Below are 27,757 nucleotides of genomic sequence, written 5' to 3' on the forward strand. Positions count from 1 at the left end.
GGGAGGGACGGAGGGAGGGACGGAGGGAGGGAGGGACGGAGGGAGGGAGGGAGGGAGGGAGGGAGGGAGGGAGGGAGGGATGAGCAAACCCATAAAAAAGAACCCAGTCTACATTGGTTGGTATATCCTGGGTATGGACCCAAAACATAAATTTTTAGTAATAATTATTTAAAAGTTAAGTAAACTATAGAAGACTAACTAGGCTTCTATGACATTTTCCAAATTCATTTTTAAAGGCTTATTTACGTTTATATACATATGCCTGTGAGTTTACATGTACCGCGTGAATGGAAGTGCTCCCTGGGACTGAAGTTACGGGTTGCAATCCCACCCCACTGAACCCTAGTTCTCTGCAAGAGCAGTAAACACTTTTTAACCACTGAGCCATCTCTCTGGACTGTTTTAAAAAAAAAAAAATTCAACTCCTGCAAGTAAAAAGAAAAAAGGAAGCCGGGCGGTGGTGGCGCACGCCTTTAATCCCAGCACTCAGGAGACAGAGGCAGGTGGCTCTCTGGAGTTCGAGGCCAGCCTGATCTACAAGAGCTAGTTCCGGGACAGGCACCAAAACTACAGAGAAACCTTGTCTCAAAAAAAACCAAATAATAATAATAATAATAATAATAATAATAATAATAATAATAATAATATGAAATAACAAAGATGGAAGCAAACAACAAACAGTACTAAATATCAAGTGCAAACAACTAAAATTTAGTCTCCAGAACTCAGAAAATGAGTCTCTTTCAATTCCCTGGTCTTGGGGTATTTCACAACACAAACACGGCGACTCCAGCAGTTCACACTATCATGTCAAGTAATCTGAGACTTCCTACATCTGATCTTCATGATCAGAACCACTACTATGGCATGATCTGTACATGTGCACACAGTGCCCAAAGATGACTTCTGCAAAGGTGAGCTCACAGAAGACTAGGAATGCATCTAAATGATAAGGATGTGAGATCTGGGTGACCTTAACTTGCATGCATTCTATAGTTTACTTACAGGTTGACTTTCCATTAAGTCATCATTTTGCTGGGAAAAGGGCTCAGCAGGAAAAAGTACTAGCCACCTAAACCTGATGATCAGAATTTGACCCCCCCCCATAATTCACAAAAGCCTGATGTGATGATAGTCCCTATGTATAACCCAGCACCCCCGTGGTAAAACAGGAAATAGACAAAAGAATCACCTGGAAACTCAAGGGCCATCGACTCTGGAGTATGCAGTGCAGAGAATGAATACACACTCACACAAAATCAATTGTTATCACTATGCTGCCTGCTGCAAATACACAGAATAAAAATATGTAAGAAACTCAACTCTGGCATTCTAACTGCAAATTTTCTACTTAACTGATTTTTGGTCTCCTTTTTAACAGCATTATTCAAAACTTATTTTACACTTTGGTAATTGTTATAATTTTAATATGAAGTGTTCCTCCTTGGCTTATGGTACACCCCCAGATGACGACACTGTTGACAGGTGATCGCATCACAGGAGTCTCACCTCAAAGTAATGAGTTAATTCATGACAAGTTCATAACAGAGAATAAGCTATTATCCAAGTTGCTTTCTGACCTCCTGTGACACACAATGCCTTCCCCATAAATAGGTTTTTAAAAAAAACAAAAACAAAAAAAAGAAGTACAGGTGAGCTGTGTTGGCGCACACCTTTAATCCCAGCACCGGAGAAACAGAAGCAGGCGGATCTGTGAGTTTGAGGCCAGCGTGGTTTACACGGCAAGTTCTAGGACAGCCAGAGCTGTTACACAGAGAAACCCTGTCTTCAAAAACAAAAACCCTCAAACAAAAACAAGCACAACTATGTATGAAGCAAGTAAGTGTGTATGCTTCTCCTTGAGGGCAAACTAATAATGTGTGAGACTCAGTCCATTTGCCCAACCATGACAAAATACCTCAGATTGAGTAGTTTATAAAAAGACTCAAACCCGGGGCTGGAGAGATAGCTCAGTGGTTAAGAGCACTGCCTGCTCTTCCAAAGGTCCTGAGTTCAATTCCCAGCAACCACATGGTGGCTCACAACCATCTGTAAAGAGGTCTGGTGCCCTCTTCTGGCCTGCAGACATGCACACAGACAGAATATTGTATACATAATAAATAAATAAATATTAAAAAAAAAAGACTCAAACCCCTAACTCAAGAAATTAGCAGATGCAGTGTCTGATGAAAGCTAATTTCTCAAAGACAGTCCTATCTGTATGTCTTCACATGAGAAAAGGAAGAAAAAAGAGAGAAAGATCTTTTAGGACATAAGGACATGAAATCCCACCATGAGAGTAGGTCTTGATGACTGCATCACCCTCCAAATACTCATTCTCGACAACATATTGAAGATTAAATAGCAACATCTGGATTTTGAGAGATATAAACAGTCACAGCAGAGTAGAGGCTAACAACAGTAATGACTTCTCTTCAAAATACACCAAGAAAGAAGCTGAAAAGGCCTAAGTAATAAGACATATATTCAAAATACAGAAAAATGCTTTACAATGCAATAAAAATAATCCTAATTCTTAACTGAGCTAAAAACTAGAATAGAAACTAGACCAAAGGCTACAAAGGGACAGCAAGCAAAATGCTAATCATTAATCTTTCAAGACATAAAATTCAAACCACAAGGTTTCACAATACACCCACTCAAAAGACTTCAATATAAATGACAATATACCTGATGAAGAAAAGGAAACCAGAAGCCTCCTGTGCTGAGAGCAGTAATGTGAAAGTAGCACAACTACTTCAGAAAAGTTTGTAAGCAGTTAAGCTTCTTTTAAAGTTAATTTTACATTCTGCTACCTACTCATAAGCATCTACTAAGGAAATGCAAAAAAACACATATCCATGGCCCTATCTAAATGTTTACAAGATTATTCACAAAAAGCAATAAAATCAGAAACAATCCCAAATCCATCTACTTATGACTGCAGAAAATGCAGTTTATCCAAATAACAATTTACACAGCAGTAAAGAAACAAAGTATTGACATAATACAACAAAGAAAACAACCCTCATCAATATGCTTAACAACTGTATGTTTGATTACACTGGGTATTTATTTCTATGGAGAGTAAGAAGTCAACAGTTGCCCCAGGGCAAGAGGAATACTAACAGGTACAAGGGAACTTTGGGGGGGGGGGGGCGGTGTTTTAGGACAAAACAAGACTAAGGTGAGGCTTGCACAGCTATATAAAAAAACCACTAAAAGGGGGGGCTATTTAACACAATTTGCATGTACTATAAATTATTCTATTTAAAGTCTGCTAAATGGAAATGTAGCACCTCAATCTTCTAGAAGATTTTAATACAGAAGTCAACTTAATTTTCAAATATTCTTGTATCTCATTCTATATTTATTTGTATACAACAGGTTACATTTCCAGATACAAATTACAGGGAAGATTAAAGGCAATTTCAGAGACTAGCTTTTTCTTGTATAAAGCATGAGGTTTACAACACTGTCACATAGTATGCCTGTTTCAGTCTTTTAGTAAGGTCCAAGAAAACCCATGGACAGGTGACCAGCAAGATGGCTCAGCAGGTTAAGAGCACTTCTTTCAAAAGCCTGATTGTAAGAAGCCACAGTGGTGTCAAGAGACAAGTGACTCCACAGAGTTGTACAAAGGCATGCACTTGTGCCTCCTCCAATGATAGTTAAAAAAAAGAACCTTCAAAAAAATAAACAAGCCTTTAAGCTTTCTGCTCAGGAGACTGCAGTGCAACTTTCTTCAGTCATCAAAAATCTGGGTTTATCCAACACCAGCTCCTTCCAGCATGCTACCCAAATTCAACCCCAACAAGATCATGCAAGATCATGTGCCCAAGGTGGACTGAAAATGAAATCAAGTGTCTCCACAAAGAGGTTAGTGATGACATCACTAAGGCAACCAGTGACTGGGAAAAGGTCTCACCATTCAGAACTAACAGCCTCTGAGGTATTACTAAGGTAGTACCTTCTGCCCCTGCCCTTATCAAAGCCCTTGAAGAGCCACCAAGAGACAAAAGAAGCAGAACATTAAATACAATGGAAATAAAACTTTTGGTGAGACTGTCAACACTGCACAGCTAGAAAACTTTCTACAACTATTAAAGAGACCCAGGGTACTGCACAGTCTTACGTGTTACTAGCTGCAATGTAGATGGCCATCAGTCATGACATCATTAATGATGCAGTAGAATGCCCAGTTAGGCAATAGAAAATCCTTCTCAATAGGTCATATAAAAAGACAAAAAAAAAAAACAACGAAAATATACTGTCTAGTAAGTTGCTACTAAAAGAATTCTTGTGATCTGACTTTATAGCAAAACAAACCACACACTGTAACACATAGAAATACACATACCATGTGAGTATTATACACAAAACCAGGGGAAACAGAAGTCATGTCGGTTGTATAAGATAGTAACACTAAGAAATGGTATGAGACTTTTCTGCAGTGGTTCTCACAAATGCAGTGTGGAATTACAATTTGCAAGATAAAGACTTTTTCTTCCATTATGAAGACACTTCGTTTTGTACCTCTAGGGAATACCAACATGTGGTATATTCTGAGGCTGAATTAGGTTTAAGTGCCACAACAAGTTAATCTTCTTATAAACAAACAATTTTTCCTGAACAATAGAAGACCAAAGAAATGTGCTAGAAAAAAATAACTAAATATGGACTAAGAGAGGGTAGAGGTGGTAGGTACACTCAGCATCAACAATTCTCATAGGACAAAATCTCAATCAGGAACTTGCCATCCTAAGGAGCCTTTTAAGACAGATACATATATCCTTCCTTCTGAATTCTACATTTATTTCTGGTGACTAATTAGGCTTCTTAAAACCTTGACCGACATCTATCAAAGGGGTTATTTACTTACAGTTCAGTTTGTTGGGAGTTCAATTTCCTAATAGTGATGCGACCAAGCTACCAGTTAAAGGGAAACCGTCCTTCCTCTAAGAAAGGAGTGGCTAGCTTTAAAAGAGCAATGACAACGGACAAAGCACAGTATAGGTATTTTGCTCTCAATTACAGAGTTGAACTGTTTTAAAAGCACACGGCTAGGAGGAGCCCAAGGAGACTATGGAAGACTTTAAAAAGCAAGACTGAAAAGCCAGGGAGTTTTACTCTACAAGACTAAAATCCTAGTTGGGCAGTGGTGGCACACACCTTTAATTCCAGCACTTGAGAGGCAGATGCTGGCGGATCTCCGAGTTCAAGGCCAGCCTGGTCTACAAAGTGAGTGCCAGGACAGACAAGGCTGTACCCTGCCTCAAAAACCAAACCAAAGCAAAACAAAACAACAACCACAAAAAATCCTTTCAAGGCTCAAATTTCCAATAATATAGTTAATAACTTTGAATTGATCTCAAGCAAGTTATTAAACAACCAAAAATTTGCAATCTATCTCACCAAGAAGGTTAAACAACAATGAAATACTTCCTGTCCTTTAGTTCTCCCACCTCAGCACATAACTTGGACAGACTCAAATGTCAGTAGGAAAAGGGAAGCTCTGTTGTCAGCCACACTTTTAAAATAATTTTGGCAGCTCGTAATAGTGAAGATGACATCATTTAAAGTATAGCCCCTAAAGCATCCTGTTTATCCAGCCAAGTGTGGTGGTACATCTCTCTCTACTCCTAGTATTTGGGAGGCTGAGGCAGAAGGAAGGTCAGAAGTCTGGGCTATATTAAGTGGTCTCTGTCTACAGAAAAACAAAAACAAGAAAAAACCCTACTTGCTATCTAGCATATCAGCATGACTGATAAAATGAACTTATAGGGTATTAGTAAATTTTTTTTAAAAGTGAAACTCATTTCAAAGACATTGAGGAGATAAGCATAGAAAAAGTTAATCATTTGTCAGAAGATAAAAGCTATAATTGGATATGCTACAGTCACCTAATTTTTTTCATAAATAAAATGAAATAAAGTACTAAAGGGAGATGTAAAGACACAGTAATTCACACTGTTGGGGGGGGATGGGATTTCTGAGAAGACGAAAATATTTTTTTTCTTACTAAGATTTAAACAGCCAAAATTCAGACCAAATCTGAATACCTCAATCTTACTTTTTTGACATTTAAAAACATTTTGTGTAAAATTTTAACAGCTTTTATTATTTAAAAAAAAAAAAACTACTTTCAGGACAGTGAGATGGCTCAGTGGGTAAAGGCACTTACTGCCAAGCTTGCTGACCTGAGTTTAATTCCTAGGACCCAAATGGTGGCTGGGAGAATTAACTCTGTCACCTTGTACGCTGACCTTCATAGGCACAAAGGCAAGCATATACATATATGCATGCATGCACACGTGCAAATAAATGTAATAAAAACCTTTAAAAATAAACTCTTCTCCCCTTAGACTGCTATATGGCCTTCTGAGAGCTTTGAGTAAAACAGTTACATCAAACCTGCAGTCTTCAAGGTAAGTAATGGATGTCTGTTTTTTGATACATGATAATATACAACCAAAAAGCTAAGCTCCAAGAGGGATAAAGACAAGCAGAGCATTTCCATGCTGCCAAAATGCTCCAGGTGGCCCACAATTATCTCAAAGTCATCAAGTAACACGACCAATATGAAAGTAGACTATAAACGAAATTCTTACAAAGAGAAAAGAATTACTACTAGTGCGGTACAGATGGTAATAAAAAAAAGTCACATACACTTCCCATTGGAGGAAATTAGAAGGGCAGACAAGAGAAACGCATCTCAAGAGAAACAGTTCACACCTTGAAGTCCCTCATACCTCATATCAAATAAGGTTTATCTGTTCAAGAAGCGCGAGCAAAACCAAATTGCAGGCATGCTAAATAAAGTAGCATGTAAGTACTAGAAATCTGAGAGCTGCCATTGTTTATATACTGTAATTGGAAATATCTCACAGGAGTGATCATCTGGAGAACCATGAGATGTGGAAACTGAGAGACAGTCCTTATTCATTACGAAATGCATGCCATTTGTGGTTATGGTTCTAAGACAAGGAAAATAGAAAATGATGAGGGGAAATAAGGCACATTACTTCATTTCTGCCTGTCCAAGGAGTAAAATATTCTAAAGCACAGAGAATACTGACAGCATGGAAGAGTCAAGAACAATTCTTCTAGTCATGTTCCTAATGCCTGGTTTGCCACACTGTCACTTCATGGGGAGGCAAGCAGTGGTCTGATCCAGATGCAACTCAATTCAGTTCCTCCATCACCTTAAGTGAAGACAGTAGGGTCCTTAAATCTCAGTGGATTTCAGTTTCCTTGTAAATAATTGTTGGGTAAACAACTTCTAGGGATCGTTTAAGAAACAACATAACCACAGGCAACTTAATCAGTCATAGTTATTGTTCTATTGCAGCTTATATAAGAAAGCATTTGCTTAAGGTAGACAGGATTACAGATAGTTCTTGACCATCATTGGAAGGAAAATGGCAGCAGGAGCAGTAACTTACATCCTAATCTGCAAGTTGCAGGGGGGCACGGGGTTTCCAACAAAAACATACCTTCTAATCTTCCCAAGACAGTCCGATTGGGAACAAAATATTCAAATATAAGAGCATACTGGGGGCCATTCTCATTTAAACCACAACTAAAGCAATCCTGTCCGTGGATTAGATGGGCTAATTCTTACTACAGCATGAGGCGTTGACTCACTCATTTACTAAATGAGTCCACATGTATTTCCTGGTAAAGCACAAACTTTAGGCAATAAAGAAAGAAAGAAATGGATAAATAAGTGCTGAGAACAAGAAACCTATACCAAGGCCCATTATAATCAATTGCTGAAGTTAGGTAATAAGAAATCTCAAAAGAAGCAAAGACAGAGCTGGACTTAGTGTCACATGCCTTTAATTCCAGCACTGAGACAGAGGCAGGTAGTTCTCTGTGTGTATCAAGGTCAGCCTGGTCTACAAAGTGAGGCCCAGGACACCCAGAGAGCTTCATAGTGAGACCCTGTCTTCCCCACCAAAAGGCTGCCAGAGAAAACAAGACTTTTATTATAGAGGAGTAAACTATTAAGGCCAACCTCTATTAACACATTCTCCAAAACAGGAGAAGAAAGAGACAGGAAAGTAGAAGCTTCATACACTATTGTGAAAGATGGTACAGAAACTTTGATGAGTTGGGGTTAGTTTCTTTAGATTTTAAACAAGGACACTGTCTGACCCAGCAATCTCATTTCTAGCTAAATACCCAAGAGACATGAAAGCGTATCTCCATACAAAACTGTGTTTAGAAATGTTTCCTGAAGCATCATTCCTAGGTTAAAAGCTACAATGCATACATGGGTATTATCTACAACAATTTTACTATATATATATATATATATCATTTAGCCAGGAACGGGAATGAAGTACTTAAAAGGCATGGCAAGTGAACTCTATCTTAATAATGCTATTGTAGGAAAAGCAAAAATTAAAGTCTGGAAGACAATGGCTCATCCAGTAGTTAAAAACACTACTCTTGTACGAGACTAGAATTCTGTTCCCAGTACCCACCTGACAGTTCATAACCACTTTTATCTCCAGCTCCAGGGTATGTGGTGACCTTAGAAGGCTCTTGCATGTGTGTGGTACACACAAACTCAAGCAAACATGCACAAATATAAATAAAACTTTAAAAAATAAAATTAATTACCAACAGATCTATCTGGTAAGGAATAAAAGGAAACCCCTCAGGTAGACCAAAGACATCACTAGATAGATCTATACAAGGGGAGAAAAGTGGGCACAATAAATGTAGGAAAAGTGACTTATTGTCATATATTGAAATATTTCTTAAAATAATAAACTACTTAAGCAAAAAAGTTTGATCTTGGTGATTAAACATACATCCAAGTAAATACATGGCATAATAGCACAAGGCCAAAAAGGAGTACTATGTAGTCTTCAGAGTACATGTGAAAAAGTATATCACTTGAAGGTAAACTGTGATAAAAATACATATCAATAAACCAACAAATTAAATGTGACACAGCTAGGAAGTTAACGAGAGGAAGGGGAAAGGGGAGGGGGAGGAGGAAAACTGGACATAGTGGACCATGCCTGTAATCCCAGCACTTGGGAGGCAAAGTTAGAAGGATCAAGAATTCAAGGACAACCTAAATAAATGAAAAGAAAAATTGTTCATGGATTAGAACAATGAAATACCTACTTTCTTCCATTCTGTGTTGAGTATATATATATATATATATGTATATATATACACATACATATACAAACACACACACACTCATGTATTGTAAAACAAGTTCTAGTATGTCCTTTTGGTAGGATCTCTCAGGTTGATTCTAAAATTTATTATGGAATTACAAAGATTGAAACATAGTCAAAACTGAGAACAAACCAAATTAACTGAAAATGAACCAAGGTGGAAAGGCCATATTTATTTTTTGATTTCAAGATGTTATATGAATTAAAGTTAAATTAATAAAGACAGACCAATCAACAAAACATTATTTTAAAAAAACATTCAAAAGAAATCAATGATATGAACAGATACTTGAACATGCAGATAGAAGAAAGGGTGAGAGAGAGGGAGGGAGGGAGGGAGGGAGGAAGGGAGGGAGAGAGGGAGGAGGGGAGGGAGGGAGGGAGGAGGGGAGCGGAGGGAGGGAGGGAGGGCAGGTCACAAAACACACCAAAACAACAACAAAAAAGTATGCGCCACACTCAGTACCCTAGCTGCTCTTGGAGACAAAGGTTAAAACCACATTAACAGGGCTGGAGAGATGGCTCAGAGGTTAAGAGCATTGCCTGCTCTTCCAAAGGTCCTGAGTTCAATTTCCAGCAACCACATGGTGGCTACAACCATCTGTAATGGGGTCTGGTGCCCTCTTCTGGACTGCAGGCATACACACGGACAGAATGTTGTATACATAATAAATAAATATTTTTAAAAAACCCACATTAACAGCTAAAATACCATGAAAAGTCTACAGCTAAAAGAGATTTTTGCCAAGGCCAAAGAGGATGTTAAAACAGCTTAGAACTATCACATGTGCTGCTGGAAATTTAAAATATATTTTAGTCACTTTGGGAAATAATTAGCAGGTAGCTTTTTTGGTTGTTGCTGATGATGCTTTAAGTTAAACCTAGCCTAAAGATTCCATTTCTAGTATTTATTCAAGAGAAAAGAAAAGCATAAGGCTATAGAAAAACTTGTCAGGTCAGGCGGTGATGGTGCACACCTTTAATCCCAGAGGCAGAGGCAGGTGGAACTCTGTAAATTAGAGGCCAGCCTGGTCTATAAGAGCTAGTTCTTGGACAGGCACCAAAGGTATATGGAGAAATCCTGTCTTGAAAAAACAAAAACCAAAAAAGGAAGAAAAATAATAATAATTCGTCTGGGGTAATACACAACAGATTTTTACTGTTAAGGGCCAGAAACTGAAAACAATTAAAATGACCATCATATAGTAAATTGATTTGCAGGTTATCCATACAATGGATTGTTATTTAGCAATTAAACTGAAAAGTGGTGGTACACACCTTTAATCCCAGTATTCAGGAGGCAGAGGCAGGTGTATCTCTGTGAGTTCAAGACCACCATTGCCTACAGAACTGAGTTCCAGGACAGCCAAGGCTATATAGAGAAATTCTGTCTTGGAAAAAACAAACAAACAAAAATATGAATCTTCAAATATGCATTGAGTCAAAGGGGCTAGGACTAATGGGTGGAGGATTCATTCACATAAAATAAAAGAAAATACAAATGAATTTACACAAGCTAATAGCTAGAGCGGGGACTGATAAGAACAGGGAAGAAAACTTGAAGGAGGGAATACATACATGATCGTTACCTTCAACATGGTGATTTCTCAGACTGCATTTTAGGTGTGAACTTCTTTATATTAAACAAAGATGGCAAATGGTCTGTGTTTTGTCTGATTACAGTATGCTTGGTTTTGTTACAGGACTAATATTGAAATCACACATTAAACCACAAAACTTCCCATAGACGAGTTTTACTATTTATCATCTCTTAAAATCTGAAGCTTAAATTAGGCATGATGACTCACGTTGTGATCCCAGCTCTCAAAAAGCCAGACTGGGCTACAAAGTAAATTGTATGTATCAGCCTGGTCTATTATGTGAGCTATTAGTAAAAGAAATTTATGAATGAACAAATTACAATAAAAATCATAATTTGAAGATGCATACTAAAAACATTACAGCAAAGTTTTTTCTCATTAGCTTGCTAAGTATTTTTAAAATGTATTTTCTTTCCTGACTAATTATTATTAGCAACACAGTTTAACATTTAAGCTTTCAATTTAGTGTCAAAACCATCATGACCATCACACACACACACACGCACACACACCCTGTAGACTGTGTACCTATCGTTTCAGAAGTGATCTACACTACAAAGTTTTCACGGAGGCAAAACCTCAGTGATGTTTGGAAGAGATCATTCTCGTCTGGCAACACTAAAGCGTCATGCATTTGGAGGGTCACCATGCAACTTTCCATATTCAACAGTGCAGAACTTTATCTTCCCACTCTTCTTCACACCAATATTTGGTCCAAATGGTTTTCTAAGCACAAGAAAATGAAAAGCAAACAAACACAGCCAGTCTGGGTTTATTCAAATGTCAACTGTTGGGCTTGGCATGGAAGTACATGACTGTAATTCTAGCTCTAGGAAGAGTCTGAGGCAGAAAGACAAGAGTTGGAGATCAGCTTGGCATACATAGTAAGACCCTGTGTCTCAAAACGAAACAAAACCCTGAAAAATTTCTTGTTGTCTGTCATCTGAGTTTCCTCGGACAGGGCATGGAGGAAAAGGTGTAAAGGTGTATGATGGTTTTCACTTCTGTTCAATCTTGAAATGCCAGATGTAAGGAAAGAAAAGTCAATGTTCTTTGCCAAAAGACTTTGCACAATTCCAAGTTGTTTTCTTAAGGGGTTTGAGAAAAGTAGAGGACTAAGACTAAACCTGATGGTTAAAATGAATCTGAGGAAATTCCAGATCTGCAAGTGGAAACTGGCTGCTGTTCTGTGTTCATCACTTTGCTCACTCTTCTATCTCTGCTGTGCTAACGATGAATGGAAAGAGAACTCAACAAGGATTAAGGCTGTGCTCATTCACACCAAGAACACAACCAACCAAGCCTGCTATCTAAAGGGGGAACACAAGTCTACACACTACAGATGCTCACTCCAGCCCATCTGCCCAAAGATCTTTTTGAGAAAATGCCAATGCCATAGCAACACTACAGTGTATTTTAGCTTCTTTCTTTAAAAAAAAAAAATTATTTACTTATTTGTTTTCCAAGAAAGGGTTTCCCTGTGTAGCTTTGGTGCCTGTCCTGGAACTCGCCCTGCAGACCAGAGATCCGCCTGCCTCTGTCTCCCAAGTGCTGGGATTAAAGGTGTGCGCCATCACTGCCCAGCGTATTTTAGTTTCTTAAAAGAAAAATTTATAACCCAGACAAGGTTTACACAACTTGCAATCCAGTAGGTGGGAATTTAAAGAAAAGATGGTGATTCTGTCTCAGATTACCAGTCTCAAGCCAGTGGTGTCAGCTCACTCAAGACCCTGGCCAGCACTTGGAGAGTTGCGGTAAGCTGCTCTGAGTTCTCACTAAACCAGCCTGGACTAGAGTGAGGCCCTGCCTTTATAAACATTATACAAATTTCTATCTAAGGAGAGATCAACTCTGCAGTTTTGCATAAATGTCTACTACTATTATTTAGAAAGTTAATTTGCAAATTGATAACTGATGCATAAATTTAAAATGCAACAAATCTTTTTACCAAAACATTGTAAAACGTTGGGAAAAATGTCTGTTCCACTCATGAAATTCACATTAGGTCAAAGAATTCTAAAAGCATTAATAAACGATTTCAAGACTTCATTTATAAAACAATGCCAAAGAGCTGAAAGAAGACCTAGAATTTCTCCTGCTGGCAGAAAATGATAGTACCTAAATCACTACTTGGTTTAAGAGCTCTAGTCCATCTCTTGAAAAATCCCTTCTTAAAAGAACTACAACCAGTCTAAGTGCTACTCAACTGCAAAATCTCTGAAGAAAAGCAGATTTCGAGATCTTGTTGAATTTAATCTACCTTTACTGCCACCCTAAGCCATTTTCAGGATCCAGACCACCCAGTCCCTTCTTAAGCAATTTGTATCCAACAAGCTGAGAGAAATTCTGAGGCACCTTCCTGGGAGGGGCTTGCCTTCTTAAAGCAAACGGTTTCATATGAAGCCTATTTTGCAATTAACTGTTAGGTCAGCTGTGAGCAGAAAAGCAGGTATAAACTTGAAAGGGAAGTGTGATCACAGGAAACATCCTAAAATTAATACAGTGTAAGTGAAAAGTAAAACCAGAAACAAAAACAACGGCACCCTGGCATGGTGGTCGTATCTTCAATTCCAGCACAGAGGCAGGAGAGGAGAATCTCTGAGTTCAAGAATAGCCTGGTCTATAGTGTTCCAGGACAGCCAGGGCTACAGAGAGAAACCCTGTCTTGAGAAATCAAACCAAAACCCCAGTAAGGCATTATTTCCAAACCATTCAACTAGTTTCTTGTTTGTGCTGCAGGATGTGTGCTGTGCTAGTGTGTATTTATCTGAGATTAAACTCAAACCTTGCACATACAATACAAACAAGTGCTGGGCTGCATTATCGGCCCTTAGTTTTATCACACAAGCTCTCAGTTATCAGCTGCCTTTGAAGGTAGCCCAGGCTGGCCTCCAACTCATCTTCCTAACTCAACTTCCTGAATGCTGGGGAGTGTGCTACCACACCCAACTCCCAAGTTTAACTGAAAATATCAATTTACATCGATATTTAACCAACATATGACATAACTGTCCTTAAGGGAGAACGCATTTAAACAAGAGATGAGAATGTACAGAGCAGAATACAAAAGCCAGTTAGTAGCCTGCTTTGGAAGATTTAACAACTGTCTGTCTAGGCTTCAAGCCTAAATACAGAGAAACAAATGTGAAGAAAAAAAAACCCAATACAAAATGGTCTGCTGTTGACTAAAGCTGTTTCAATGATCACACAAGAATCAAAATAGTTTCCCACAAGGTTATCATTAGCTGGGTCTTGCGCCAGAAGCTGGAGTTTATCAGGTAGGATAAGAGTTAAGTCTCTGGATCATTATGCAAGTAAGTATAAATGGACCAGGAATGTCTCTCAATGATGGAGTCTGCCCTGAACCACAAACTTTGACAGGGCAGGTAACATAAAAGAACTTGGTTCAATGAAGACTGATCAATGTGACCAGGAAATGCATACTAAGGGCAAGAGAGCCTTGAAGAGCAAAAGACAACCAGTTGTTGAGTAGACAAATTATGTACTCTCTGTATTTTCTGAAGTAATCTCCAAGACTAGACTTGGCAAAAAACAAAAGTTTCAAGGTCACTGAATTTATACAGGTAGAGAGTGGTTCTTGCAAAATACACTGAAAAACTGTAATAGACATTAAGGCAGCAGAATATTAGAGAACTAGAATGAGGATTTAGTGTGTTGACTGTCATGGTGTGTGGGTATCTAATGTTTCTAAACTGTGATTTCAGATGATAGAAAGACTATATAAATAGGCTATTTCTATGAAACAAAAAAGATCAAGTGCAATTCTACTAAAAAAAATTGGTTTAGGAGAGGCAGGCGGATCTCTGTGAGTTCGATGCCAGCCTGGTCTACAAAGGGAGTTCCAGGACAGTCTCCAAAGATACAGAGAAACCCTGTCTCGAAAAACCAAAAAAAAAAAAAAAAAAAAAAAAAGGGTTTAGAAATGTTAAACTCTAAGCCTCACTTCCTTATCTGTTAAGGGACCTCTATGTACACCTTCCCTTTTAAGGATTAAATTAGAAAAAGCATGAAATGAACTTAAAGTAACTCCTACTGTAAATTAAATCCCTGTTAAAAAATGTTGGCCCTTGTCAGCACTGGGTGGACTAAAGCTTTAAAAACAAAAATAAGGTCATATACCATGCTATTCAGGGCTTGGCTAACACCACTATGTCTTGTCACGCTGTAGAGCCTTGGACAAGGCTATGCCTCCATACACAGCACCTAGTACATTCAATACACATCTGATGTTCCATATATGTTAGTCACTAGACCCCAAACGTGTACGGATGTGTCACCCCAGGGCTGCAGTACAACAAATACTTAAAAACACACTTATCTTCTGTACCTGGTGTTCTGTAGTGATTCCAAAATTTCAAACATTCTTTTTAGGTATTTTGCTTTGCTGTTGTTTGTTTGAGACAGAGTCTACATGTGGCCCTAGACATCCTATAACTATGTAGACCTGGCTGGTCCCAAACTTACATAGATCCACCAGCCTCTACCTCCCAAGTACTGGGGGTAAAGGTATGTACCACAAGCCCTAGCTTCAAGAAATTCAGACATTTGAATACCATTGTCTTCATCCTCGGTTTCTATCAGTCTACACTGAGTTTATAAAAAATCAGGAAGGACATATAAATGAAGAATTTAGTAACTATTCAGTTACATATAAACTAAAAACTCCAATGTTTGTAACAGACCACCTTCCCTACATAATTTTAAACAAATAATTCCAGAGTAAATCAGAAAACACAGAGTTACACAAAATCCCCCCACATCACATTTTACCCCAAAAGTCAATTAGGAAGAGCATGTTCCAAAGTCTTCAATGTGTGTGTGGGGTGAGGGGAACAAAATTGGCAAAATTTCACAATCAAGAACAGTAGCAGTAAATTCTTTGTATAAGATGTGATAGGTGTCATGTTTAAGAAAGGTTCAGGTTCTATCTAGAATAAGATAGGAGGACATAAAAGGAGGCATTTGCCAACACATGATCAATTTATTATATCCTCGAAAAGCCAACGACAAGCTGCATATTACCTTGACTTCCACAGTAACGTAACTGAAGGAAATGGACACAGAGCCAGAGTACACAGTGAAAGTAGAACTTATACAACGGGCACAGAGCTTGTCCATCTGACTCTGCCCAGGCAACAAGCGCTTTCCATTGAACCACTTTCCTGCAGGGTAAATCATTCACAAACTCAATGCTTCTTGCTGGTGATTTTAATGATAGTATGATAAGTCCTTTCAACGTCAAGTGAACATTTTTGATTTCAAGGCAGAAACTACTGTACACTCTCAGCCTGTTTTTAAAGATATTATTATTTCTCCAAAAGTCAGGATGAGAAGGAAAAGAAACACTGATAAGCAAAAGAAACATTAGAATTAGTAAAAATAAATCTTAGTATATTCACAGTCTTAACTGCATATTACAGGCTCTGTGATTAGGCCTTTTTCTAGAATTCTGAACATGCCTTATTCTATTGCTCTCTTCTTATTGAAATAGTCCTAGAAAAGGATGGAATGTTGTGAAAATGCAGGGTTTGTACATGCTAACTGGTCCATTTAACTTTTAATAACCTTTCCTCTGTCCTACTGAACATGAAATCCAGAGTTATTTTTCTGTGCAGCAGAAGACCGGAGTTTGGCTCACAGTGATCAGATTGATTAGCACATGACAAAGTACTCTAGCTCAAAAGATCCAATCTCTTCTAGTTTCTATGGGCACCCGCATTCCTCATGTGCACATACAAGCAAATATACATAATTCAGAAATTTTTAAAAATGATAGATCTTTTACAATCTGAGTTGCAATTTTAAAAAGAAAAGACTCTATCTAAACATCCTTCTACCTGTTTGTATTATGCATGTATGTAAGGTAGCATTTACGAGAGGCAGCATTCTCAGAGTTGATTATAAAACCAAACGGGTGGTGGCGCACGCCTTTAATCCCAGCACTCGGGAGGCAGAGGCAGACGGATCTCTGTGAGTTATAGGCCAGCCTGGTCTATAAGAGCTAGTTCCAGGACAGGAACCAAAAGCTACAGAGAAACCCTGTCTCAAAAAATCCAAAAAAAAAAAAAACAACAAACTATCAACTCTGAAAACACACCGAAAATGCTTTATGTTCCACATATCCAATATTAAGCCAAGATTTAATTATACGCATAAAACTAAGTTTATCTGATTAGTGTGCAAATTAGCTTGTCTCTAATAAATGGTAAAATCACATGTTCAAAGAATTTTAAAATAAACTTAAGATTTCTAAAATTCAAGTATTTGATTTGTATGCCTCATTTACAAGCCTTTATGCTCTGAGGTCCAAAGCAGAAAAAGCTGAAGAAGCCCCAATTTGAACAAGCAATTCCAAGATCCAATTCCAAGATGCACTACACAGACCAGCAGCATGAAATTGCCTGAGAACCCATGAGAAATACAAGTTCTCAGGTCTACTTCACAACTGCTTATGAAGACTCTGGGAATAAGACCCAGCAATGTGTTAAACAAGTCTTACAGGTGGTTTCCACATGCTATGGTCTGAAACCATCAACCTACGCAAATTCAGAATAAACATAACAGCGTTCTCGTGCATACAAATCTGTTCTTCCGTGGAGGGCTTGGGTGAAGTATTGATTAAAAAAAAATTTCAGTGTCACGGTTCTTCTAGAATACAATCTACAACAAAGCAGGATTTTCATTTTACTCTCTACAAATAAGGAATTCAAAAACATGAAAAGTTCACAAAACTTCTTCCTTAAAAGCATCCAAAGTGAACTGCATCAAAGCTTTGAAATCTTTCATTCATACAGCTTTACCTTCCCATTCCTACATTGCACTACTACCTACTCCATTTTGTCTTATCAAAAAACCTTATATTACAATTTAGCACCAAGGGGAGTGTACTCAAATATTTGTGGTCCAATGAATAAACTCCTCAAAACCAACTATTGCTGACAATGAGAAAGTTTCTATTTTTGTTTGGCCACTAAATATCCTCTAACATATTTCTTCCTAATTAGGACAAGGATGGGTTCCAGAGATTATCATTCTTTTTTTCACTCACAGTGAAAATTTAGTAATAATGGACTGTATACATGGCTCAGCTGTCAGGAGCGCTGGATGCTCTTCCGGAGGACCTAAGTTTGATTCCCACACAGTAGCTCACAACCATCTCTCTAACTCCAGTTCTGGGGATACAGCACCCTCTTCTGGCCTCCACAGGCACCAGACATGCATGTGGTGCACACATATAAGCAATACAAAACACCTACACATTAAAAAAAAAAATTCAAGTACTGCTCTTCCAGAGGACCTGATTTTGGTTCCCAGAATCTACTGTATCTCCATTCCCAGGTGACTCACACATCTAACCTCTGCAGGCACTTGTATGTGCATATGTCCACACAGTCACAAAATTAAAAAAATAAAAACAATTTCCAAATAATTTACAAAGTGCTCAAGTAACACTGCATGGAGTGCAAAGCTACCATGTTTATTTAAGGAGCTTAAAAGTAGAACTGAGCATGAGTTCAATTTTATTCACCTTTTACTTAGTAACAGATTCACTAAGCTTGGCCAATCATTAGACAACAACCACCCAGGAATTGATCAAGAAATCTGAATCTTACAATCTGTCTAAATGATACCCTTTTCCTTACAGGTTATGTGGCCCACACTAAATGGTTTTGGGTTTGGGGACTTAGAGCATCTTGAACCAAGAATCTGGCTTCTTGTAACAGATTATTGTGTAAAAGAGAGAAGAGTGAGCAAACCTCACAGCCTACATATGACAGCTGAGCTGTTCTTAGAAAGCAGTCACCAAGTTTGTTTTCTCTCTATGACTAACCACCAGGTTGTAAGATTCATCATGGGCATTCCTTTAATCTCTTGTCCTACCAAAGGCCAAAGTCCCTTATCTGTATTTGTGTTCTTCAATTGTCCAGAAAATACATTAAGTATTTTTAATACCTAAAAACTTGAGGGTTTTGTTTTTGTTTTTCATATCCCTAAATCCTTCCCACTGTTTTTAGGTTGTTGGGGTTTTTTGTTTGTTTTGGTCCAACCAAAAGATAACAGATATTCTAAATTGGCTAAAAGGAAAAAACAAAGCAGTATCTAACCCTGCTTAAACAATTTTTACCTGTGTACCTCATGATCCCAAACTCTGGATTTCTGAGTTAACACTATCGCATATCCACAATTGCCTTTACTGAGATCATTTTGGCCACCAGTGTCAAGCACTGCATGGAAATAAAAATATAGATAAATAAATGAAGTGAATGAGTCAAGAACTCAGCAGAATACAAGCAATTACTCCAAATTACTCAACAAAACAGAACAAAGTAAAAGGTGAAACTACCATATGTAGGAGGTGTAATGTCAAGTTTACAGGCAAGCTAAAATGGCACAATGGACAGAGGGCGTGCAACACTGAGTACTCTAACGATCTGTAAGCAGTTTACAAACAAGCAATCTGCCTCTTCAAAATCAGTTTATCCCATACAATCAATGCCTTGCTTTATTTCCAGACTTTCCAATGACTTCTGGCTGCTAAAATTACCACCTGGGCTACTAAGATAATACTTAGGACAGATGATATTCAAGTGTGCCACCACAAAGCACGGCTGCTCAAAAACACTCCAGGAACTACTACTTTAAATGTACTGGCTTCCAGCCTCCAAGGCTTCTAGGTCTTACATTTAAGTCTCAGAGCCTGTTTAGAGAACAAAACCAGAAAAACAGGACTATTACTCCTAGGGGCACACTTCAGGGAGACAATGTTTGCCTAACTCAGTAACATTAAACACACAAGAGGAAAGCCCTCATATGTGAAAAAGAACATTTACTATTACTCAAAATGAAGGCTGGGTGGGAGTGTTGCTCTAGCAAACATTAGCCAATGGTTTTTGATCTTCAGAACTACAAACAACCAAAAGAACTATAACTATTTCTCCAAGTCTCTATAGAGCAGACATCTGTGAACCCCTAGAATGTGCCAAGCTGTATAATAAACAAAGAAAATAAAATTATAAAAACCAACAACCTCTACTCCAACAAGGTGACAACAGAGGAAGACTGGTAAATCATATATACAGCTGAAATATACATACAGCGCGCGCGTGTGTGCGTATGTGTGAATGATGTGGGATTCCTCTTTGTATGCTGTGATTACCATTAATGAATAAAGAAACTGCTTTGGACCCATAGCACGGCAGAATTTAGTGGGGGGCTGGGGTGCGACACATAGACATGACACACCACTAAGCTGAATGCTGGGAGGAAGAAGGGTCAAGGAGAATCCATGTAGCCCTGCCGGAGGAGACACCAGAACTTTACCTGGTAAGCCACAGCCACTTGGCATGGTGATAACACAGATTACTAGATATGGGTTAAGATATAAATGTTAGCCAATAAGAAGCTAGAGATACTGGGACAAGCAGTGTTTTAAATAATAAAGTTTCGCCGGGCGGTGGTGGCGCACGCCTTTAATCCCAGCACTCGGGAGGCAGAGGCAGGCGGATCTCTGTGAGTTCGAGACCAGCCTGGTCTACAAGAGCTAGTTCCAGGACAGGCTCCAAAACCACAGAGAAACCCTGCCTCGAAAAACCAAAAAAAAAAAAAAAAATAAAGTTTCTGTGTGATTATTTTGGGTCTGAGCTGCAGGACGGCCAGGAAAAAAAACAAGCAGCCTTCTTATTACAACAATATATATGCATGATAAGATCGGTGCAAAATGGCTTCGTGGAAGGACATCCAGGAGGATAAACATCAACTAGAACACGAATAGAAAAGCCCTTAAAAGAAAATGGAGGGGCTCCCGTTTCTGCGGGATTCCAGCGGCAGGCTCCCTTCAAGGGCTCAACAATAAAAATCACTTTGCACTCGTGTGCGGAGTACTCTTTTACCTTAAAAAAAAAGAAAAAGGATTCCTATCACATGGACGTATGAAGTAAGAAATCATGGTCCACACTCAAAAGACACTAGTTTGGTATGGAACAAACATGCTCTGTATAGAGGGCAGATAGGGTGGTTGCAAGCTGCTTCCTGAAGACAAAAGGAAAAGATCAAACCACAAAATCTTTGACATACTCAGAACTTAGATTTCCTCCTAAAATAATGTGAACCAAGAGATAAAAGTAGTATTTTTGAGTGATCTGTGTGGCACCTTTGGGAAACACTCTCAGAATTCAGCTTTTCAACCTATGGACTCAACTGCCTTTAACATGCTCAAATGGAGAAGCAGTCCAGGAAGCAGGTTTATTTATCTTATGTACACAAGCATGGAGTTAATGATGAGAGGTTAATGATGATTATGACTGGAGACTAATAATAAACAGTCTCCAGGAATTCAAAGCATTTGGAAGAGAAAGTAAAAGAATGTAGAAGATGGGGGGCTGGAGAGATGGCTCAGTGGTTAAGAGCATTGCCTGCTCTTCCAAAGGTCCTGAGTTCAATTCCCAGCAACCACATGGTGGCTCACAACCATCTGTAATGGGGTCTGGTGCCCTCTTCTGGCCTGCAGACATACACACAGACAGAATATTGTATACATAATAAAAATAAATAAATAAATAAATAAAAAAAGAATGTAGAAGATGGACTGGGATGTTGGTCAATGGCAAAGCACCTATCTAGATGACAGATGCCTGGATTCTATCCTAAGCACCTAAAGAGTTAAAAAGGGTTAAGAGAAACAGGGTAGGGTATGTAGTAGCACAATTCGGTTGTGGTTCATTAATCCAGGAAAGGAGTTCTGAGTTCAAGGCCAGCATGAACCAATCTATACAATCAATTTTACATTCAAAAAACAATGAAGCCAGCCGGGCCCTTTAATCCCAGCACTCGGGAGGCAGAGGCAGGTGGATCTCTGTGAGTTCGAGGCCAGCCTGGTCTACAAGAGCTAGTTCCAGGACAGGAACCAAAAACTACAGAGAAACCCTGTCTCGAAAACAAACAAACAAACAAACAAAAAAAAAAAACAATTAAGCCTTCAAGGAAAAGACTGTTTCCACTTTAAACAATCACCAATTCTTATGTGATCCCTCACACCAAACCTATCATCGCAGTTACAGCACTTGGTTCTCACTGGCTATTGTTTTTGGGAAGCTGGCATTCTCCATTTACTTATTAATCAATATTTTGAAATAGCAGTGACTACTGAGCCCAGACAGGAGGCATAGTGGCACATACCAGAGACTGAAGCATTTGGAAGGCCAAGGGGAAAGAAATTGTTCAAGGCCAGCCTGGACTAGTTGAGACTCAAAAATACAAATAAAAAAAGACTGCTAAACAATACAGTCAAAGAGAGGTGACAATCAACTCTTTCGCATCCTTCAGTCCAGTCACACAAAAGTATAAAACTCTGGGGGCTGGAGAAATGGGTCAGTGGTTAAGAGCATTGCCTGCTCTTCCAAAGGTCCTGAGTTCAATTCCCAGCAACCACATGGTGGCTTACAACCATCTGTAATAGGTCTGGTGCCCTCTTCTGACCTACAGATATACACACAGACAGAATAATGTATACATAATAAATAAATATTTTTTTAAAAAAGTATAAAACTCTGGCTTGTTGTGGTGGCCCATACCTTTAAGCAAAGACAAGAGGATCTCTGAGATCCTGGTGTACATAATAGATTCTGCCTAAAATAAACAAACATGTACTTACTTTGTAGCTCATCAAGCCTTTAAACTTGTATACTACCAACAGGTAAAGCAGGTACTACTTTAGGGGAGCAAAGACAATACTAACAAAGAGAAAAGGTACTGATGAAGGAACAAAGAGAAAACAGTCCAGACAGATACAGAATGTTATCGGCTCAAGTCTAGACCCACCTACTATTATGAGCACTTAGTATAAGAGCTGGTTCTGACAGCTACAGTGACTGTAAGGTTTCTAAATCCTGGAGTTCTTCAGTACCTATTGAAGTGCATAATAAATGAATGCCACATAAACAGTCCAAAAATACAGCAGTGTATAATCTCCTATCCTGGTGTTCAATCAATCAATCAATCAAAAAGCCAAAGGATATTAACTGGCCTGCATTTAATATACAACATACAACTAAATTGAGTACCCTAGGACCCCCAAAAGCTGGCAATGTAAACATCATCTGAACTAAAAAGGCTAACCAGCACACATATATCAGCTTGTTTACTCTCCTCTAGCCCTAAGAGCGGCCTGGCATCACCACACCTAAACAGGGAAATGCAGTGGCAGCACTGTCCATCTGTCTGTACAGACCTCCATCAGTCCTCACTCCTCTATGTTCACTATTACACTATTAAGGGCACCCATCAATAGTTGAAATGATCTCAGTTTTCTGTTTATGTATTTTCTCTTCTCTCTCCATCCTACTTCAAGTTTATGAGAACGGGAATTTTGCCTGTCTTTGCACCTCTGGGCATACACACAGAGCCCAGACAGCTCTATGCACAATAAAAATTTGTCAAATGATCAGGTAAATTACCCACCCAAGTAATTTAACGTCACCAAATATACCTAAGATCATCAAGTTAGTACCAATTAATCAGTTAAGTTCAATACAAAAACAATACAAAATAAATTATTACTCAACTTCTGTTAAGAGTCATCTTGAAAACTCCCAGTTTTGAAAGAAGCATTCAGTTAGAAAGGTTTGGTAAGGTTTGATAATTTGGAACACAGGGAATTTTTAAAATGTATTTTACAAAGTATTTTTATGAAAGACAAACATTAGAAAGAAGCCAATGTGACTCAAGGTGCAAAACCACAGTTGTGGATTCTCAGGAAATATGGGTAAGAGGCCTGGAAGTCTTGCTATCTGAAATGTACTGACAGATGCACTTTGGTTCCAGCAAAGATCATAACTATATTGTGGTTTTTCCACCAAACTTTAGTGCTTAATGACTTCTCACTTGGTCAGGTATCATAAGGAAAGTCCAAAATTACAAACCCCAAACTCCTGAAGCTCTCAAAGAAGGAATACTTTAGATACACAAGTCACTTCAAGATTCTTCCAATTCAATATCCTGAGTACCTCTTTCTGTAAAGATAGTTATTTCTGTACAACAGCTAAAATTTTACTTTTTTTCTACTGTCCACAAAGTTCTAAAAACAGTAAACTTTTCACATTGGTAGTACTTAAATAATCAGGAATTAAATAAGACTTTCAATTCAACGTTGAGATAAAATAAGCAGATAAAGATGACAGGGATGCTCGGGAGACAGAGGCAGAGGCAGAGCAGTCTGGTCTACAGAGTTCCAGGACAGCCAAGGGGCTACACAGGGAAACTGTGTGTGTGTGTGTGTGTGTGTGTGTAGGGGGGGAACAACTAACAAAAGGATGACAGGGGCATGTATAAACTCTGCAGATGTAAGGATGGCTAGCTAGGACAGGCAGGGTAGATAGAAGAGAGAATCCAATTGTCCAAGGTGTCCTCTGTCCTCCACACACACATGAAATGAGTGCACACACATAAAAAAGAAATGTTAAAAAAAAAAAGCAAAATCTGATAGTGCCTTTAATTCTAGCAATCAGAAGGCAGAGGCAAGAGGTTTTCTGAGAGTTCAAAGCCAGCCTGGTCTGAAAAGTGAGTTCCAGGACAGCTAGGGCTGTTACATAGAGAAACCCTGTCTCAAAAACAAAAAAGCAAAATCTGGAGATGAAAACAATAAAGCTCCAAATCTATAGTGACTGACCCAAACACATTTCCAATTGCTCAAGAGACTTTCAAGTAATAGAGAAAAAGATGTACTACTACTAGCAAAGAAACAAACACTGACAAGAATGACTACATACCAATGTTCCAGTAAGTTCTATTTTAAAAGAGAATAGTTTACTCAGAGAAAAGACAGAGTCACAAAAAAAAAAAAATCACCAAATCTAAGAAGTTATTTTGTCCATTTACAAACTTCAGCAGTACAAAGAATTATGTGAGTTCATGCATTTGTAATGCTTTACTTTTTCTTTCCTCTTTTATGAATGGAGCAGGATCAGAAGAAATACTACAGGCTACCACCTAGGAAAGGCATTATGTTTCTCTCCCACCCACCTACCATCTTATACATACAAAAATGCTCTTTTATTTCCCCATCTTGCAAAAGCTGGGTGTACCACCATTGCGGCAACCGTCCAGCAGTCCACAACTACTTTAGGCTCCACTGTTAACTTAGCTATGTATCAATGAATGTGAAAGAGGAAATCAACTGACATTATGGCAATGTTCTAAAACTTGGAATGTGGTGACAGCTGCATTCTTTCAAATGACTTAAGAAAAATCACTTCATTGCACTCAATGATGAGTGAATGTTATGATGTGTCATCCCCCCCCCCAATAAAGCTCTTTAAAAAAATGACAGGCTGGAGAGATTGCTCAGAGGTTAATAGCACTTGAGGTTTTCAGAGGACCAGAGTTCATTCCCAGCATCTATACCAGGCAGCTAACAACCACCAGAGAAACTGATACCTTTGCTCACCAGCATATGCGTACCTGCACAACACACATAAATGAAAATTAAAAAAATTTCTTAAAAAAAAAAACAGCGAAAGACTGACAAAGAATGGTTAACAAAGAAATGACAGACTAGGGAAGGCCAGATTTAATGGCCTTAAACCTGTAATACTCAAATTAGAGACTGGCAAGGACCCGGAGTTCAAAACCAGTTGAGTCTATGTCAATTACAGGCCATTCTGAATCCTATCTCAAAAGAATAACAGACCCAAGAAGCCGGAGAGATGGCTCATTGTTAAGCACTGGTTTAACACTGAAAGGACCAGGGTTCAATTCCCAGCACCCACACAGCAGCTCACAATTGTCTGTAACCTGTATCTAGGGGATCTGACACCCTCACACAGACATACATGTAGGCAAAACACTAGTACACGGAAAGTAAAACTAAATTATTTTTTTGAATAATTAAAAAAAGAAAAAAATTACAGACCCAACATGTACTTCATAATTATCTCTAAAATACAGATCTTAGCCCAGCAGGCTCATTCGTAATAAATGAACAAATGTATAAAGAGGTCTGCCTCGAAAGAATCCCACTATTATTAGTTAAGTGTCCACTCCTTTCCCTTTGGGGCTTTTCTAACTGCCCCTTTCACTGTTCTTTGCCATTCCACAAAGTTCATATTATAAATTAATTCACTACCTGCAGCTACCTGTAGACTTAAAAATACTACAACACATCGCAATAGAAGTCAAAAGCTGGCAGCTGGTTTTGCAGAAATCATTTTCCTTTTCCAAAAGAAATGGGATAAGGGTTCCTTCTAGTTCCTTCTGAAGCCAGACTGTTCCAATCCCACTTTACACACGTTTCGCAGCCTTTACAGTTTGGATTACTTTACCTGAGTACATGCTCTGCCACCCTTTAACACCTCCCTTTCCCTTCAGCTGCTTCTTTCACACCCTAGGAACTTCATAAATGCTCTTTAGATGATGGCTATTATTTCCCTTCTTAAATGAGGGATATCAATCCCATCAGCAAAGGGCAAATAGCTCTGTGTCCTATTGGACTACCAGTACTTATAGCTGTTTTTTCCTAGGTTGACTGGTTGATGCCAGCAGCAATAAAAACAAGAGTAATCAACAACAACTCAGTAACTACTGGCCAGCTAACCAGATAAGGCTGCTTAAACACTAGCTCATAGCAAAACCATGTGTGTCAGCAAATACACTATTTCAAAATCGCCAATTTTCATCTATTACCCACCATCCAACCCCCACCACGAAGCTAGGTTGAAGTTCCTAAGACCTGACTTTAAGGCCCAACACAGCAAAAACAAACCAAAAACCAAATTATGTTTTCTATTGCTACCTGATTAAAATACTATGAAAGAGAGAAAATGGCAAGATCCCAAAAGTGCAAAACTATTTACAAGAAAAAGGCTCAAGAGAAAATACTGTAATCGGCAATATCCCAGAGAAATCAAAGGATACACTAGCTAGGAGAGCAGTGTAATCAATGAAATCATGAAATCAATGAATAACACACACACAAATGTTACTTGTATTCTACTTAATGCTGACATCTGAACATATCTAAAACACTTAAGTATTAATAAACAAACAACCTCTGTCCAAAGAGTATCATGACTGGTACTTTAAATACCGGGTCATTTCACTGGTCTTCTACCTGTGAAATCTGTATCCAAGCCTACTGAATGACTCAATGGATGACAGCCCTGAAAGATAACACAATTTTTCTGAATTGACAGGCTCTCAAATGTCCTAAAATTTCACTGTCATCATCTGTGGTTCTGAAAACTGTAGACAGAATCTTAAATCAACACCTTTCATGTGTTTCCAAAAAATTGGTGAGTCAGGTTTTTCAATTAAAGTAGAAATTGAAAATCATTGCGATATGAGATAATCTTTCCCAGCAATACATCATATGTAAACTTTTGAATCTGGCTGAAGTTTCTCTTCACCAGCACGGTTTTCAAGTTCTTACTAGTTTCCTGGTCATTTACTTGAACATCATCTACAGGAACACTCAAAGCAAAACCACAATAAAGAGCTTTGGCCTCAGAGGGATTCTACATGTAAAAAACATTACTCATAAATAATATACAGTTACTATTGATTTAAGTAACAAATATGTTTCTAAACTTTCATGCTGCTTGATGGAATCCCCGATTTTGGACAGCAGAACAAACCACACAGAAATGGGTTTTCCATTTAACTAAATCTATTTATTATGACACAAAAATTTGACATGAATTTTATTTAAATAAAAAAACAAAACCCAACAACAACCTACTAGCTGGGTGTGGTGACAACTGTCTACAATGCCAGCACTCAGGAGGCTGAGGCAACAGGATTGCAGTTCCAGACTAGCTCCAAAATGATGAGATGCTATCTTAGTAGAGAAAAACTACTTACGGGTAAATAAATTTCAGTTCTTGAGTTTTGATTCAAAAGTCTCATTTCTTAAGAGTTAGCGAAATTCTAAAACAGTCC

At 38.4% G+C, this 27,757-nt stretch overlaps 1 protein-coding gene across 1 annotated transcript in view; it reads right to left on the reverse strand.

The window, feature by feature from the left end:
- LOC121439359 (RING1 and YY1 binding protein) overlaps positions 1 to 27,757 on the reverse strand; it is a 49,104-nt gene that overhangs the window by 19,468 nt on the left and 1,879 nt on the right. The window lies entirely within an intron of this gene.

The sequence above is a fragment of the Microtus oregoni genome, unplaced genomic scaffold, assembly GCF_018167655.1.
Source record: "Microtus oregoni isolate MIOR12 unplaced genomic scaffold, Mior012 000002F_ref0000024, whole genome shotgun sequence".
NCBI lineage: Eukaryota > Metazoa > Chordata > Mammalia > Rodentia > Cricetidae > Microtus > Microtus oregoni.